Genomic DNA, 16,696 nt, shown 5'->3' with positions numbered 1-16,696 from the left:
AAGAGAAAACTCCCACAGACACAGTGAGAACATGCAACCTACAAGAAGATGTTGCCTTTGGTCAGATTTGAACCTAGGACCCCTCTACTACAAGGCAGCAATGCTAACCACTGAGGCACCATGCTGCTTCTTCCAACTGTATGAACAGTTAATTGGTGCCTGGTTGTGCACAAATGTATACACCATACATAACCATAATGAGACATGCTATGCAGGGTTCCTGAAAAGTTGGATGAGAACTAATGGAATCATCATTACATTGTCACTCAGCTCTTCCAGGATCCTGAATGCCAACTTCAGAGTTATGCAAGCATGTATACCACATACATTGCTATAACTAGTCAAACATGGCATTCAGGACACCTGGGTGACAAGTAATAAGATCACAATTACATTTAGGCCGGCTGTCCACGGGCGATGTGGTATTCCGCGGCGAAGCTCCGACGCCACCCGGGAGCAGGAGCCACCGCCGACTCTGCGCTGGTCAGCCCTATCTAATAGATAGGCTGAAAGCGGAGAATTGGGGCAAATCGCAGCATGCTGCGAATAGCCCGCCGCGAGCGGAGAATCGCAATGATTCTCCGCTTGTGGACAGGGGCCGGCGCTTTCCATAGCAATGCTATGGGAAGCGTTGGCCAGCATGATTCGGAGGGCGAATAAACTGCCATGGACAGGGAGGGGGCCTTACACTCAGCTTTTCCTGGATACCGAATGGCAGATTGATGAGTGGTGTATATGGTACTACTGCTCTTTATTCCTCCCTCACTGCCTGCTCTGAGTTCAAAATATTTTTTTCTATTTTCCTCCTCTAAATCCTAGGTGCATCTTATAAAGCCAAAAATATGGCATATCTCTGTTATTTTACCCCAGGGGTTCCTATTGAGGAGGGGTTGTCCAGTAACTGGACAACCATTTAAGATACCTTTTCCCATTGGAATGTGCCTGGCATTGAGGTTCCTAGTCTTCCAGTGAAGGTTTTCTAAATCCTGTCTGCCTGCTGCTTTTGACCTTCAGTCTGTATACCCAGTTTTTCTGAACTCTTCCTGTCCCGGCCTCAACCTGTTTTCTTATAAGATCTTGTCTAATTGCTGCCTACCTTGATCTCCAGCTGATTTACAATATTCTATGAACTCCACACAGGGCCTGTTGTAGAAAAAGTGCGGTTTTGAGAAAAATTTGAAATGGAGAGCAGATACTGAAATACTGCATACACAACACAGTAGTCAAGATATTTAAGGTATTCAGAAGGCGGTGTGCTGCAGTGCTGAACTCTCGTACTTCCAGGGTGTTGTAGGATTAAAAATAAATATATATATATATATATATATATATATATATATATATATATATATTCATGTACATTTCAGTTATCAAATACTAGGACTAAATATTACCACCACATAGTGATTGAATATTACCACCATACAGTGATTACATATTACTACCATACAGTGATTACATATTACCACCATACAATGATCAAATATTACCACCATACAATGATTAAATATCGCCACTAGAGATGAGCGAACGTGTCCGTAACGGACACATCCGCACCCGGACACCGGCTTTAGCGAACACTGGAGTGTTCGCGCGTAAGTGTCCGGGTGCCGCCGGGGGGCGGGGAGATGCGCGGCGGCGCGGGCGGCAGTAGCGGGGAACAGGGGGGAGCCCTCTCTCTCTCCCTCTCCCCCCCACTCCCCGCCGCACCCCCCCGCGCTGCCACGGCGGCCCCCGAACTTTTTCGCCCGAACACCGAGGTGTTCGCAAAGTTCGGTGTTCGGGCGAAAAAGGGGCGGGGCCGAACGTGTTCGCTCATCTCTAATCGCCACCATACAGTGATTACATATTACCACCATATAGTCATTACATATTACCACCATACAGTGATTACATATTACCACCGTACAGTCATTACATATTACCACCATACAGTGATTGAATATTGCCACCATACAATGATTGAATATTGCCACCATACAATGATTGAATATTGCTACCATACAGTGATTGAATATTACCACCGTATAGTGATTAAATATTACCACCATACAAGATTACATATTACCACCATACAGTGATTAAATATTACCACCATACAGTGATTAAATATTACCACCATACAATGATTACATATTGCCACCATACAATAATTGAATATTACCATCATACAATGATTGAATATTACCACCATACAATGATTGAATATTACCACCATAAAATGATTGAATATTACTCCCATACAGTGATTAAATCTTACCACCATATTGTTTTTAACAAAATGTATTACATAATGTCTGATATTACCAATAACACCACACCATGCCCACTACCAGTACCATTATATAGTGAGCATTATCATCAGAACATAGAGGGGCAGGAGGATGGAAGACAGTAAAAAGTAGCTTAATGAACTGAAATCTTCAAGAGGCTGTGATAGCAGATAGAACTCCTTAAAGGAGATGTCCCGAGGCAGCAAGTGGGGTTATACACTTCTGTATGGCCATAATAATGCACTTTGTAATATACATTGTGCATTAATTATGAGCCATACAGAAGTTATAAAAAGTTTTATACTTACCTGCTCCGTTGCTAGCGTCCTCGTCTCCATGGTGCCGACTAATTTTCGCCCTCCGATGGCCAAATTAGCCGCGCTTGCGCAGTCCGGGTCTTCTGTAGTCTTCTATGGAGCCGCTCGTGCCAGAGAGCGGCTCCGTGTAGCTCCGCCCCGTCACGTGCCGATTCCAGCCAATCAGGAGGCTGGAATCGGCAGTGGACCGCACAGAAGAGCTGCGGTCCACGAAGGCAGAGGATCCCGGCGGCCATCTTCAGCAGGTGAGTATGAAGACGCCGGACCGCCGGGATTCAGGTAAGCGCTGTGCGGGTGGTTTTTTTAACCCCTGCATCGGGGTTGTCTCGCGCCGAACGGGGGGGGGTTTAAAAAAAAAAAAACCCGTTTCGGCGCGGGACATCTCCTTTAAGGCTGCATTCCCACGTGGTGTTTTTTGTTGTGGCGTTCAGCTGCAATTATAAGCCGCTTCAAAAAAGCACATGCAATCTTCTGAGTTTTTGAAGTTTGATGTTTATCCAATTTAAACATTCCATGACCACTAAGCTGTCCAGACCGTCCTCAGGGAAGGAGAGAGACACTTCAGACAAGCATGCACCACACCAGCTCTGAGTGGGCTCAACACAGGGTACAACAGTAAAGCACTAAAATGACCAGCAATCTCTCCCCTGGTATTTATCTGCTGCAGACCAGGGGGATTGGCTGGTGGAGAATACCACACCCAGCCAGCCTAATTAACCCCTACCTGTGAAGGTGTGCACAAGGAAGCCTGTAGAACGCCAGGTCCCAGATGTACAAGCTGTTTTAGCGGCGAGCCTATGAACTTCCACAAGTCCTATTCAGATGAGTTGGGCAGTTGCATATATTTCTACAACGTACCCAAATTATTTAACTGAAAGACTACAAGATGAAGAATAACAATGGCAAACTCCAGTTTCCTCTTGGAGATTACCTTCAACGGTGTATAAGTGGCTATTGATTAGTCTTGTCATGATGCATCAGGTAGTTACGCCTCCTACTGGTCAACCATTTTTTTTTTTTTTCTTCCACAAACCAAAAGTCCGTTGTCCTGCGGTTTTATACTCCACAGATAAACTATATCGGATCTATTAATCTCCCATCTTGCACTGCCCGAGGCAAGAAGACCAATTTTTAACAGCCTGTTTTTCCTTTTATGTTCTCGTGATGATGCCTCCATCAATTAATTTATGTTTTATTAGAAATGTCAATGCATTTCATGGAACGCTATTGAGGAAGAAGCCGAGAAACTTTGCAGCTTGCCACGCAGTACAATAAATTACTCTTAAGACTGCTTTGCAAATTCTCTGTCTATACAGCACCTGTCAAGCTCTCTTGATATCTCCTCTAGTAGGGGGTGTAAATTTGCATTACAACAGATACTCCTTAGATATTTCACACTGAAGACTAAATACAGAATCACACGGTTTCCTGCAGGGTTAATACAGCAATTTAAGGACTTTTAATGAAATATTCCTTTTGGATGTGTCAAAGCACATTGCAATGGAAATCAAAACATACTGAAGTCACTTGAAACACAAAGCAGCGTTATGTAAAAAAAAAATGACGCCGTGTCGGTATTTTTTTTTTGACTTTTGTATTATAAAGAATATTCCTTCCGCTAGAGCCTGGGTTAAATTGTTAAGCAATGAATACTTTGACTCAAGAGATTACATTTTGTGTGAATCTGGAGAAATGCAAGTTAGTTGCGAGGGTTAAAATAAGACGATTGAGGGGGCAGCGGGGAAGGGGGGGTAGAGGGGGGGGGGGGAGAGAGAGATCTCTCTCACTCTCTTTCCCCGCTACCCACCGCTATCCCCCGCTGCCCCCCCCCAAGCACGCTCAGACAAGAATGCAGTTACTCGAGAAGAGCGAGTAACTGACTTATCCGAGCATGCTCGCTCATCTCTAACTCACACCCTTCTGTATGATACTTGAAATTTAGCTCTGGGAACCTCTCATTTCTCTTGATCATCATTGAGATGTTTCTACACCTTGATTGGAGTCACCTGTAGTAAATTCAGTTGACTAGACATCATTTTACACACCCCTATCAATATAAAGTCTCACTGCTCACAATGCATATCAGAGCCAGAACAGGAAAGCACTGCCTGTTGAGCAGGATTTGAAGGCGGCACAGATTTGGAGAAGGCTGAAAAAACATTTCCGCTACACTGAAAGTTCCCAAAAGCACAGCGGCCTCCATAATTCTTGTATGGAAGAAGTTTGGAACAACCAGGACTCTTCCTAGTGCTGTCCGACCCACCAAACTAAGTAATCAGGGGAGAAGAGCCTTAGTAACAGAGTTGGCCAAGAACCCAATGGTCACTCTGGTTGAGCTCCAAAGATCCTGTGTGAAGATGGGAGAAACTTCCAGCGCCTAAGCTATTTTTGAATGGGACTAATGATTATAGTTGCGCATACGGCCATGTGTTTTTGCCAGTCCCAAAAATATGAATGGAATGGCATATGTGACTGCCAATCAGTTCAAACAGGGCACATCGGCCCCCTGTTCTCATTATTGGTGGAGGTCCCAGTGGTTGGGCTCTCACTGATTATGCATTCATGTCTTATTGCTCACAAAGGACAGACTGCAGCATCTTTAGATACCGTCATGTCTCGGCTCCCTCTGAACAGCCCGAGTCATTCATGCTGTGGCATCTGTTCTAATGCTCACACTCCAACGAGCACCAGGCGGGGTGTTACTGGACGATAAACCCCGCCAGACGGTTGATCACAGGCTGGAGCGAGCCCTAGACGCTCTCATTACGGTTCTCTCTTGGTGAGCGCTCTCTCGGCTGATGAATTAGACAATAAATGGTTGCATTATGAAGAAATTAATTGCAGAAGTGTCCAGAAAACTGGCTCAGACAAGACCAACAGTCCATCAGCTTCTCCGGTTTAACATTTGCGCGGCGATGAGATTCCCCCTAACAAAGCCAAATCGATGTATTTTATTAGTGAAATAAATTATCCTAATTATACGATAAAGTTAGAGACGCTTTCTGAGAGAGCGGTTGGGTACGACTCCCCTCCTCGCGGTGCGCCTTTCACTGTGGGCCTTTATCACGTTCCAGCGGCATAAGAAGGCGGCTTTTATCTGGGCTAATATTTGGGAAATGTCATAAATTAAAGATGCAAACTCCTGGCGAAGTATAAAGGCAATGGAGTACAAGTCACCGAGGTATTAATGAGCTGCTATGAGAGATGAGCGAGCGTATTCGGTAAGGACAGATACTCGAGCGAGTATCGTCCTTACCGAGTATCTGCCTGCTCGTCCACAAAGATTCAGGCGCCGGCGGAGGTGAGCGCTGTGATGCGGTAGTAAGTAGGAGGGAGCGGGCGGGGGGGGGGGGGGGGGAAAGAGAGATATCTCCCTCCTTTTCCCCCGCCGCTCCCCGCCCCCCCCCCCCCCCCCCGCCGGAATCTTTGCGGGCGAGCAGACAGGTCCTTACTGAGTACGCTCGCTCATCTCTAGCTGCTATATGAATACAATTATACACTGAATGATCACTGCATTAGGAACAAATACTCAATAACGGGTTGGTCCACTTTTTGGAGATCATGGCTTTCAGACGTCGGGGAACAGATTCCACAAGGTGGTGAACATCCTTCATACTCGCACCACGCCCGCTGCAGCAGCTCGATCAGTTGATGCATATTTTGTGGCTAAGTGGGAACAGATCAGTATATCCCAAACATGTTCAGGTTACAGTCCGGTGAGTTTGGAGGTCAAGGCACTGTGGAGATATTTCATTATCTTGTTCCTCCAACCACTCCCTAGTGATCCTGTAGTGGCCCAGAGGGTCCTCCAGAATGGTCATACTTACATTTGGTTCTGTCACATCTGTCTAAGCATTTCTCATAGGCATAGAAGGTGCTGTATGTCAGAGAAACACTGTTTCTCCCCTTCCTAAGCTGAGAGCTTGGTGCTGGCGATAGCTGGTTGCCTATTGGCTATCCGTCACGCCTCTGCTGATTGGTGGGAGAGTCCGGAGCGGGAAAACACTTACATAAGTCCCAATGCAGAGGGGGTTGAGTTGGAGAGAAAGTGCAGGAAGGAGAGAGTTGGAGGTCATCCTTCCACATAACAGTGAGTCAAACTACCCGGTGAATTCAATGCCAGGATTAGTTCAGCGGCTATTATAACTGTCATTTCACTTCTTCATACTATAATTCCAGTAAACCCTCAACTAGTAACAATTGGGGAGATTATTACTGAATAACCTCTAGAACTAGAGAGAGAGTGTTGAAGATAAGTGGAAATCAAATTGTAAATCTACAGTTTTTTCATCATGTCAATTCACTGCATTATTGTGGACCCTGCTGTATCTGCAAAACATTACCTATCTATCTGTTATCGCAACTTAGCTTCAGTAAAACTGCATGCTCCCAGTTTACTAATTTAAGCTACTGGACTTGTCTCAAGTTATTCCGCCATCATAACCATTGGGTGTTCAGGTTGGAGTACTGGCGTCACCCGTGGCAAAACATCTATTTATCTCAAATGTATCCTGATATGTTATTTGTGCCACTGTGCGACAGCTAAGCAGAGCCCCATTATCGCCACTGTCGGGAGGAATTACGGAGCCACTTGTGACAACCATCTTACAATTCCCGTGGTCTCCCCCACTTTGGCACGCTCAGCTCGGCCGTTGCAATCCAAACTCGATGATATGGCACGTTGCCCTGTAGAAAGATGGCACTATTGTCAGGGAAGACTTCCTGCAGATATGGGTGCTGCTGATGGGTTAGCTAACAGGTTCCTGTAGGGTTCACAAATCAAGGATAGTGGTATGGTGACCGACAGTGCTAGCCCATGCTAGGAAAACACTCCCCAGACCATGACACCACCACCACTTGTATGCTGAACCTCAATTATATACCCACGGGATACAGCTTTGTGCTGTTTATGCCAGATGAGGACCCAGCCATCTGTAAGGTTCAATAGAAAATATGATTTATCACTCCAGACAACCTTCTGCCATGTGTCTGAGGTCCATTGACGTCCTCGCTGAGCCCATGTAGGCGTTGTAGGTGATGACCTGTGGTCTTCAGGGACACCTTTTGTTTCTCTTCAGCTACTGAACTCACCAATGTAAGGTACGCCACATAGTCATTGTGGAAAATTGTCTAATTTCCTCGTTGTTGTACTGTTGGGTCAGTTGGCCCACTGTGGCATGTCATTGCTGAGATATCAGACGTGCCACCCGACACTCGCCTCAAGGAACAACACATGGCCTGGTGCTGTGTGATCTTCTGTCCCATGTCAGTCCATGGTTCAACTAGTCTTGGTATACTCTTGATACTGTGGTTTGGGAACAGCCAACAAGTGTGACTGTTTCAGAAACACTGGCACCACACCTCCGGGCACCAACAATCTGCCCTCAGTCAGCACATTATCTAGGATCAGATTGTGACTCACCCATCACGTGCCACTGCATTACTAACCACAAGACACACAACAGCTATACTTAATGCAGTGATTGGTCATTGTAGATACAACAAACAGATGTCTCTAAAAGTTCCTCCTGAACTCCTCTATGCCCTGCAGTCCACACACACAAGCCTAAACGAGTTTTTATGAATAAGATGTTGCCTATCCAGATTGGTGGAGGTGCGAACAGTGGGACCCCAGCCAATCAACAGAATGTGGTTCTCATGTCCCTTTTGAAAGGAGCGGCGGCCAAGCATGTATGCTGCTGCTCTATTCAAAGTCTATGGGACTGATGAAAAAAGCCAAACTTTAGGTGGTACTGCGGCTCAGTACTATTTCTAGACTGCATGTCTGAAGGGTGCGCAGAAAACACTGCATATTCGGCAGAAGCTCAGCTGAACGGGGATCGGTAGAATGTCAACGATTAGAATTTTCTCTGCAGGTTTGGGTGTAGCTTAGACATACTACAACTAAGGCCTCATGTCCACGGGCGGGTCAGATTCCCCATGTGGGAGCCCGTAGCAGAATCCGACTCTGCCCGCAGCCAAGGACCAGGCATACCCGTCAGGGTCTTCTATTTTCTGTACTGCAGATGCGTGAGGAAGCGCCGTCCGGCGCACATGGGCAGTACAGGTTTTTTTCTTTTTAAACCCCTACTTTTCTGCGGAATCCGCGGCCCATCCGCAATTTCAATTGACATTGCAGACGGGCCGCGGACTAGACGGCTTCCATTGACTTCAATGGAAGCTGTCCACCCGCAATCTGCCGTTAAATGGAGCATGCTGCAATTTGTTTTCTGCATGTGGAATCCAGAAAACAAAATCTGCATGTTTTAATTGAGGTGCGGATGCTCATGCTTCTCTATGGCGACTTGAATTGCGCAATCTGCGCGGATTCCACTAATCAAATCAGCCCGTGGACATTGTGCCTAAGGCAAGGCGCACACTTGCATTAAAAAAGTCAATTTTTTTCATGTTTGCGGTATCGGATCGCCTTCATATTCAGTCCACATTTTATCTGTGTGGTTTTTTGCACTACGACCACAAAAATAACAGAAACACGCCCAATTCTTTTCTTTTGTATCTTTTAAAAATAAGCAGACAGCACACGTAGAGCGCACGGATGGCCTGAATGGCGTTATTTATACGGGTAAATGCGATATCAGTCCGAGAAACTCACATGCGATTTTCAAGGAAAAAATAACATCGCTGCACGTGCAATTTTCATGTACATTTTTCACGCATGTAAAAAAATCGCACGTTGTTTCAAATGGGAAAAACAAAAAATCGTATCGCATTTGCATGAAAATCACATCTGCGCGCAAGTGCAATGTGATTTCTTTAATTTTTTAACATTTTTTGCTCTCATAGAAAAGAATGGGTGATGTCAGACGAAAAACAGGACAAGCTGTCTCGCAATCACACGGAACCCGCGCGCTATTCTCAGCCAAATTCACTTGCAAAATGGGTGCCATTTGTCCACGCCCCTTTTGGGGTCAGTCAGAAAAAGAGTACAAAAGTATCTAAATGCACATAGTAAATGTTGCGCAAAGCAGATATGACAGTTTTCTAGGGCAATTAGCATTGGGAAATTGTCATATTTTGAATAGTCAATTGGTTTTATATATATACAAAGTTTGTCCTCATTTGATGACTGAAGATTACATTAGACAATTCTCTACTGCTTGATCTACGTGGTCAAGATGGGTTAATGTAGGAATCAAATGTTTATTTTCTGCCCAACATCTACCTATTCAATACACATATACATATACATACTGGGGAATCTTCCTTAAGATAGTTGATGACAATAAAAAGGCAGTTGACAAGGTGACATCAAAAAGGCAGTTGACAAGGTGACATCACAAAGGCAGTTGACAAGGTGACATCACAAAGGCAGTTATGACATCACAAAGGCAGTTATGACATCACAAAGGCATTTATGACATCACAAAGGCAGTTATGACATCACAATGGCAGTTATGACATCACAATGGCAGGTGGCTTACTTATTCTCTTGCACAGCCAATCAGCGTTGCATTCACTTGCTGCAGCCACGCAGAGAACAAGTGAGAGCTACACCCCCGCGGATTTCGATATCTTCTATACTTTGTCTTTGCGATAAAATGAAGGCGATAAAGAAGAGAAATCATTTGGAGGAAGAAGCAGAAAAGATTGAGGAGGTACCAGAAGAGGAGAAGGATGGTGCAGATGACGGCCAGGACAAACCTACTAAAGCTAACTGGTTCTTAGAGTGCCTGGGAAAATTTTGGGCAAGGTTTGCTGGTTGCTTCAGGAGCTGCATTTGCATCCAGAAAGAGGGAAGTTATGAAAAACTTCAAGAATTCATCGGCATTAGTAAGAAAGACAATAAGGAGGAAAGCAACATGAATAATGCTAATGAAGAGAGAGAATCTGGCTGTAGACCTGAAAAACCCACCACAAACAATACCTGTTTGGAGGAACCTGACCAGCCCGGTGAAGAAAGATCTAGCACAGTACCCCTATCACTAGAGTCTTTTACTTTCCATCGGAAGCTGGAAGCAGGGGCCTTTGGAGAAGTCTTCTTGGCGAGAGATCATATCCGCAAGGAATATGTTGCCATTAAAGCTTCAGAAAAAATTGATACCCCATGGTCCAGTTGCAATAACATAGAATGCAGTATCCTACAACTATCTTATAGGAGTCCTTACCTAATTCATGGCCTCGCCGCCTTCCACACGCTAAACTATGTCTATTTTGTGATGGAATTGGCCCCTGGTGGGGACCTTTATCACTTTCTACGGAATAAATTTCCACTTGATTCCACCACAATAAAATTTATCATGGCTGAAGTGATCTGCGGCACACAGTTCCTGCATAAGGAAAACATTATACACCGGGACCTGAAGCCAGAAAACATTCTTCTGACCGCAGACGGCCATGTTAAAATAACTGACTTTGGCCTTGCTGCAGTGCGTGTGTCTATAAGGACCAAATTAAGATGTAGAGGTACACCTGGATTTGCGGCGCCAGAAATGCTATGGGGCAATGAATATGGGAGAGAAGTAGATTACTTCGCCATTGGCGCCATTCTGTATATTCTATGTACAGGTAAGAGACCTTTTCCTGGATATTGTAAAAAAGACATTGAGTATTCTGTACTCTGCCGTAAGCCACACTATCCAAGGTCTCTGAATCGAGTCACTCGGAACATCTTAAAAGGGCTGCTGTGTAAAAATCCGATCACGCGGCTGGGACGGAGAAAAGACGTCAAGCGCCATCCATTTTTTAAAGGCACAAATTGGAAAGATGTGGAAGCCAGGAGAGTGGTACCACCAGCCATAATGATAACACAGTCAGTTGACCTGAATAGTAACGAAACTCTGGACTATGCTGAAAAGCCAAATAGAGAAGTTACTGTAGACCAGAAAGTCTACGATAGATTCAGTTTTGTATGTCAGGAGTGGTCACGACACTATCATCCTGTCATCAGCGAGACCACAGCTTAAACAGCTAAGCGGTTTACCAAGTTATAAAAGAAGAAAGATAGGTAAGTGGAAGATAAGTCATTGCCTTCGGGATTTCATGCCAACCGAGAAGGCAAGTGACAGATTTCTCATATAGATGTTCATCTGGCGTTACAAACAGCTTGTCTTATTGTTTTTGTTTTTTTTCAGGGTAAAGCGTGAACGCAGTCCCCCACTACCACAAATTATGCAGTCGAGTTTCCCGCATTAAGGGAAAATGGGAAGGGGTCAACACACCCGGAGTGCAATGGATGAGCCTCACTCTGGGAGAACCACCTAAGTGGTGTATCTTTCTTATTACAGTAACAACCGAATTCAACTGGACTTTCCTAGTTACAACCCAACCAAACATTCACCACTAAACATCCATGTAGATTCGAGCTCCGAAAACTCAGGGATTTATTCTGATCGCCATATTTGGGGTCAGGGAGGAATTTTTTTCCCCTCATATGAGGACAAAGCAACATACACCTCAGGGGTTTTTCGCCTCCCTCTGAGTCAACATAGCAAGTAATTAGTGGTTGAAATTGAAAAACTTCTTTCAACCAGGCTTACTATGTAACCATCTAAACCTCTCATCTACAATGTGGTGGCAATGTCAGAAGGAAGCTGCTGAGATTAGAAGCAGCTCCTTCAACCAACGGATTTGACAGAAGGAAGACAAATAGAAGGTCCAAAGGCTGAACCTGGAGTGCTGCAGTTAGAACATCCTAAAGGAACTCAGGAAAACGTCACCTATGTGTGATCTTGACCTGGATTTCCAGAAGCAACAGAAGAGTTGAACCTGGCGTGTTGCAGTTAGAACATTCTAAAGGAACTCAGGAAAATGTCACCTATGTGTGATCTAGACCTGGATTTCCAGAAGCAACAGAAGAGTTGAACCTGGCGTGTTGCAGTTAGAACATTCTAAAGGAACTCAGGAAAACGTCACCTATGTGTGATCTAGACCTGGATTTCCAGAAGCAACAGAAGAGTAAGCCAAGGCCTAAAGAGCGGACTCACCATCATCTGCTCCTTTCTATTCACTGCACGATAATAATATCTTTCATGCATTAATAAATATTTAAAGATCTATAGAGAATTTGTCTTTGTTATTCCACCATACAATATGAGATGTTTGCTTAGAATTAGTACCAGGGAGAGTCAAAATATAAGGGAGGCGACGGGTATACTCTGACACCTGCCAATAAATGCAACCAAGGAGCTGGCAAACCAGCATAATTATCTGCCATGGAGTTGCAATGTCATTTGCAGAAGGACCGCAGATGGAATCTGTGCAAAAATGGAGATTTTGGCGATTTTTCCTTCGTGAGTGGAAGCTGCAATTGGTTTCCACTGCTGTGCATGAAGAATCACTTTTGCATTGCATTCTATGGGCGGTATTTGCCAAATCCGGAATCTGCAATTCAAATCCGCCCGTGTGCATTCACCCTTAGATAGATTTCCCCAGCATAAAACATTTATTTTTGTACGGATCCCTTTATTCTTAGAAAGCGTGTACGTAACAGGGAAGTCAAACAGTTCACAAAAATCCCTTGCAGGGGGAAAAGTGAGAGAAAAGGCAAATATATAAAACAGTCATAGATACGATCTTTGTAAAGAAAAACATATCAGTATATATTGTTAGAATTGCAAATCTTGGGGTGAGGGTGAGGGTGAGGGGGGGGGGAGGGGTAACACTATACAAGCAGTCATCAAGAACCCATATAGAATTCCAAACTTATAAGCAAAAATGGTATTAAGGTATCTGTTAAAGTCCTTAGAGTGATAACTAAGTGGATATTATGTTATGGTGAAGACCTGGACCATCTATATAGTTGATCCAGGGCCGCCAAGTGTTTGTAAAAGCGGATAGTGTCCGTTCTAACCGCAGGATTTTTTGTCATATATCATTATAGTAGACATTCTTGATAAGAGAAAATGTGGGTGTCTTCTATCTGGAGGCTGAATAGATTCTTGTGGTCATAAAGATATATTGAAAAAGCTTATGAGGCCGGTTGCTAAATCTTGGTAGACTATCCCTCAAAAGTAAAATAGTAGGGGATTTGGGGACCGGACCCACAAACAGGCAATTAAGTAGGCGATGTACGTGGGACCAGAGCCTTGCAACTTCTGGGCATGTCCGCCAGATATGTAATGGACTACCCAACTCCTGACATCTCCTAAAACAGAACTAGGAGGAGGAGGGGAAATTATGATGCACCCGTTGGGGGACCAGATAGATTCTATGAAGAATCTTTATTGAAGTCTCTATAAGGGCGACCTCATGTTACCTTTTGAGATAGTGGTACAACAATGGCCCCATTTTTGCATAGACATTTCAATCTATAGGTCTGACTCCCATCTCCGCATAAACGGAAGTTTCCCCTTCGAGGGAGATTAGTTTAACCCTTTCCAATCCGCTGTCTGACGTCTATAGACGTTATGATTTAAGGCTGACAGCTCTGATGTTGGAAGACGCCTAATTATACGATAAAGTTAGAGACGCTTTCTGAGAGAGCGGTTGGGTACGACTCCCCTCCTCGCGGTGCGCCTTTCACTGTAGGGCTTTATCACGTTCCAGCGACATAAGAAGGCGGCTTTTATTTGGGCTAATATTTGTGAAATGTCATAAATTGAAGATGCAAACTCCTGGCGAAGTATTAAGGCAATGGAGTACAAGTCACCGAGGTATTAATGAGCTGCTATATGAATACAATTATACACTGAATGATCACTGCATTAGGAACAAATACTCGATAACAGGTTGGTCCACCTTTTTGGGGGGTTCTCGGCTTTCAGACGTCAGGGAACAGATTGCACAAAGTGGTGAACATCCTTCATACTCGCCCCACGCCCGCTGCAGCAGCTCCATCAGTTGGTGCACATTTTGTGGCTAAGTGGGAACAGATCAGTATATCCCAAACATGTTCAGGTTACAGTCCAGTGAGTTTGGTCCATCAGTTGGTGCACATTTTGTGGCTAAGTGGGAACAGATCAGTATATCCCAAACATGTTCAGGTTACAGTCCAGTGAGTTTGGAGGTCAAGGCAGTGTGGAGATATTTCATTATCTTGTTCCTCCTGCCACTCCCTAGTGATCCTGTAGTGGCCCAGAGGGTCCTCCAAAATGGTCATACTAACATTTGGTCGTGTCACAACTGCCTAAGCGCTTCTCATAGGCATAGAAGGTGCCATATGTCAGAGAAACACTGTTTCTCCCCTTCCTAAGCTGAGAGCTTTGTGCTGGCGATAGCTGGTTGCCTATTGGCTATCTGTTACGCCTCTGCTGATTGGTGGGAGAGTCCGGAGCTGGAAAACACTTACATAAGTCCCAATGCAGAGGGGGTGGAGTTGGAGAGAAAGTGCAGAAAGGAGAGAGGAAGTGAAGGAGGAGTCGTGAGTCGTTGTCGGAGGAGAAAAGAAGCAGCAGTGTGTCATAGTCAGAGAAGGGAGGTGTTAGCAGTTCAAACGGCCGTAGAGTAATACAGCAGTGCAGCAAGGGTAGTGAGGTCCCTTGTCTTCAGCTGCCCTCATGTCACATGCTCACTTCATAGCCACACCACCCTCATGTCTATTTATAAGTGCATCTGCCATGAGGAGGAACCGGAGGCACACACTGCAGAGGGTTGGCAGGGCCAGGTAGGGAGCCTCTTTAAAAGGGGCGGGGCGATAGCCCACAATGCAGTTGAGAATCAATGAGAAATTGACGTTCGATCTTCATTCCAATAAAGTGCCAACCTCCGTCAGGAGCTGAAAACGTGGGCATGAGTTACATAGCTATGGGGAATCCATGTGCCCACACAGTATTCATTCTGTCTAGGTGTCAGATAGCTCAATCGACACCGCAAGGGGAAAGCCATCTGCACTCTGCCCCCTACCCAAGTCAGTCAGTGTCTTTGTGCCAGACAGGTCAAACACCGCGATGGGAAGTCTGTGTGCACCAATAGCATAGCTGGGTCCAACGCAACCCAAGACATGAACAAACATGGCAGACTTACACTGCGCCGACGACATAGGCCTTGGGACACAGCTACAGCAATCGTAGGTGTGAAGCGAACTTCAATGCTAGTACACCTGTGAAGGTCTCATTAAATCACTTTTGTTTTCTTTCACTGCTCCAAAGACTGGATTAGCCAGGAAAAAGTTCCACAGGCCCAACCTGGCGCCGTTGCAGTTCCCCCGGGACATACGCCTCAGCGAACAGCTTCAGCAATCGTAGGTAGGAAGTGGACTTCGATAATAGTACACCTGTGAAAGTCTCATTTATGCAGTTATGCTCCTCTCCTGTGGCCCAAACGAGTTTCTCAGATAAGTGTGGTAACACGAGAGAAAATACATGATGTGCAATGCTGATCCCCTGACCCCAAGCAGGAGGAGGAGGTGGCCTCAAAAGGCCAAGAAACCATGAACAGGACCCACTGTAGCCTGTGCTGAAAGGATGTGAGTGGGCCCTTGGCTAGGCTCGGTCCCAGCAAACACCTTGTGTGGCCCAAGGTGCTGCGAGTAACATAGCAATGGGGAATCTATGTGTCCACACACTACTTATTCTGTTTGGGTGTCGGATACCTCATCGACAACGCAAGGGGTAAACCATCTGCACTCTGCACCCTACCCGAGTCTGTCAGTCTTTTGAGGACAGACAGGTAAAACACCTCTATGGGAAGTCTGTGTGCACCCACAGCATGGGTAGGCCCAAGGAACTTAAAGACAGTGCACATAAAGAAATCAGAGTGCCCAAACATGGCAGACTTTCAGTGCGCCCAGGACATAGGCCTCTGCACAAACCCTCAGCAATCGCGGGCATAGAGCGGACTCCGATGCTAGCGTAGCTGTGACCGTCTCATTAGCGCTGTATCGCTCCTCTTGTTTGTCCCAATGCAGTGCCCCGGATAGCTGTGGTAACGTGAGAGAAAATGCATGATGGCTTCGGCCCACACTCCATGCCCTAGTCAGTCTGTTTTTTGTTTTTTTTTAAAGTGCCAGGCAGGTACAATACCGCTCTGGGAAGTCTGTGTGCACCCACAGCATGGGTGGGTCCCAGGAACCCAGAGAAGGTACATAAAGAAATCCCATTGCAGTGCCCCGGATAGCTGTGGTAACGTGAGAGAAAATACATGTTAGCTTCGGCCCACACTCCATGCCCTATTCACTCAGTGTTTTTTTGGGGGGCCAGATAGGTAGAA

General features: G+C 45.4%; 1 pseudogene; it reads right to left on the bottom strand.

The window, feature by feature from the left end:
* Window positions 1-11,679: 11,679 nt before the first annotated feature.
* On the bottom strand, window positions 11,680-11,816 carry LOC136588951 (U1 spliceosomal RNA; annotated as a pseudogene).
* Between the last annotated feature and the right edge of the window lie 4,880 nt (window positions 11,817-16,696).

This window comes from Eleutherodactylus coqui, chromosome 13 (assembly GCF_035609145.1).
Source record: "Eleutherodactylus coqui strain aEleCoq1 chromosome 13, aEleCoq1.hap1, whole genome shotgun sequence".
Lineage (NCBI taxonomy): Eukaryota > Metazoa > Chordata > Amphibia > Anura > Eleutherodactylidae > Eleutherodactylus > Eleutherodactylus coqui.
The sequence above is the reverse complement of the archived record's forward strand: the minus strand, read 5'-3'. Positions and strand labels throughout refer to the sequence as shown.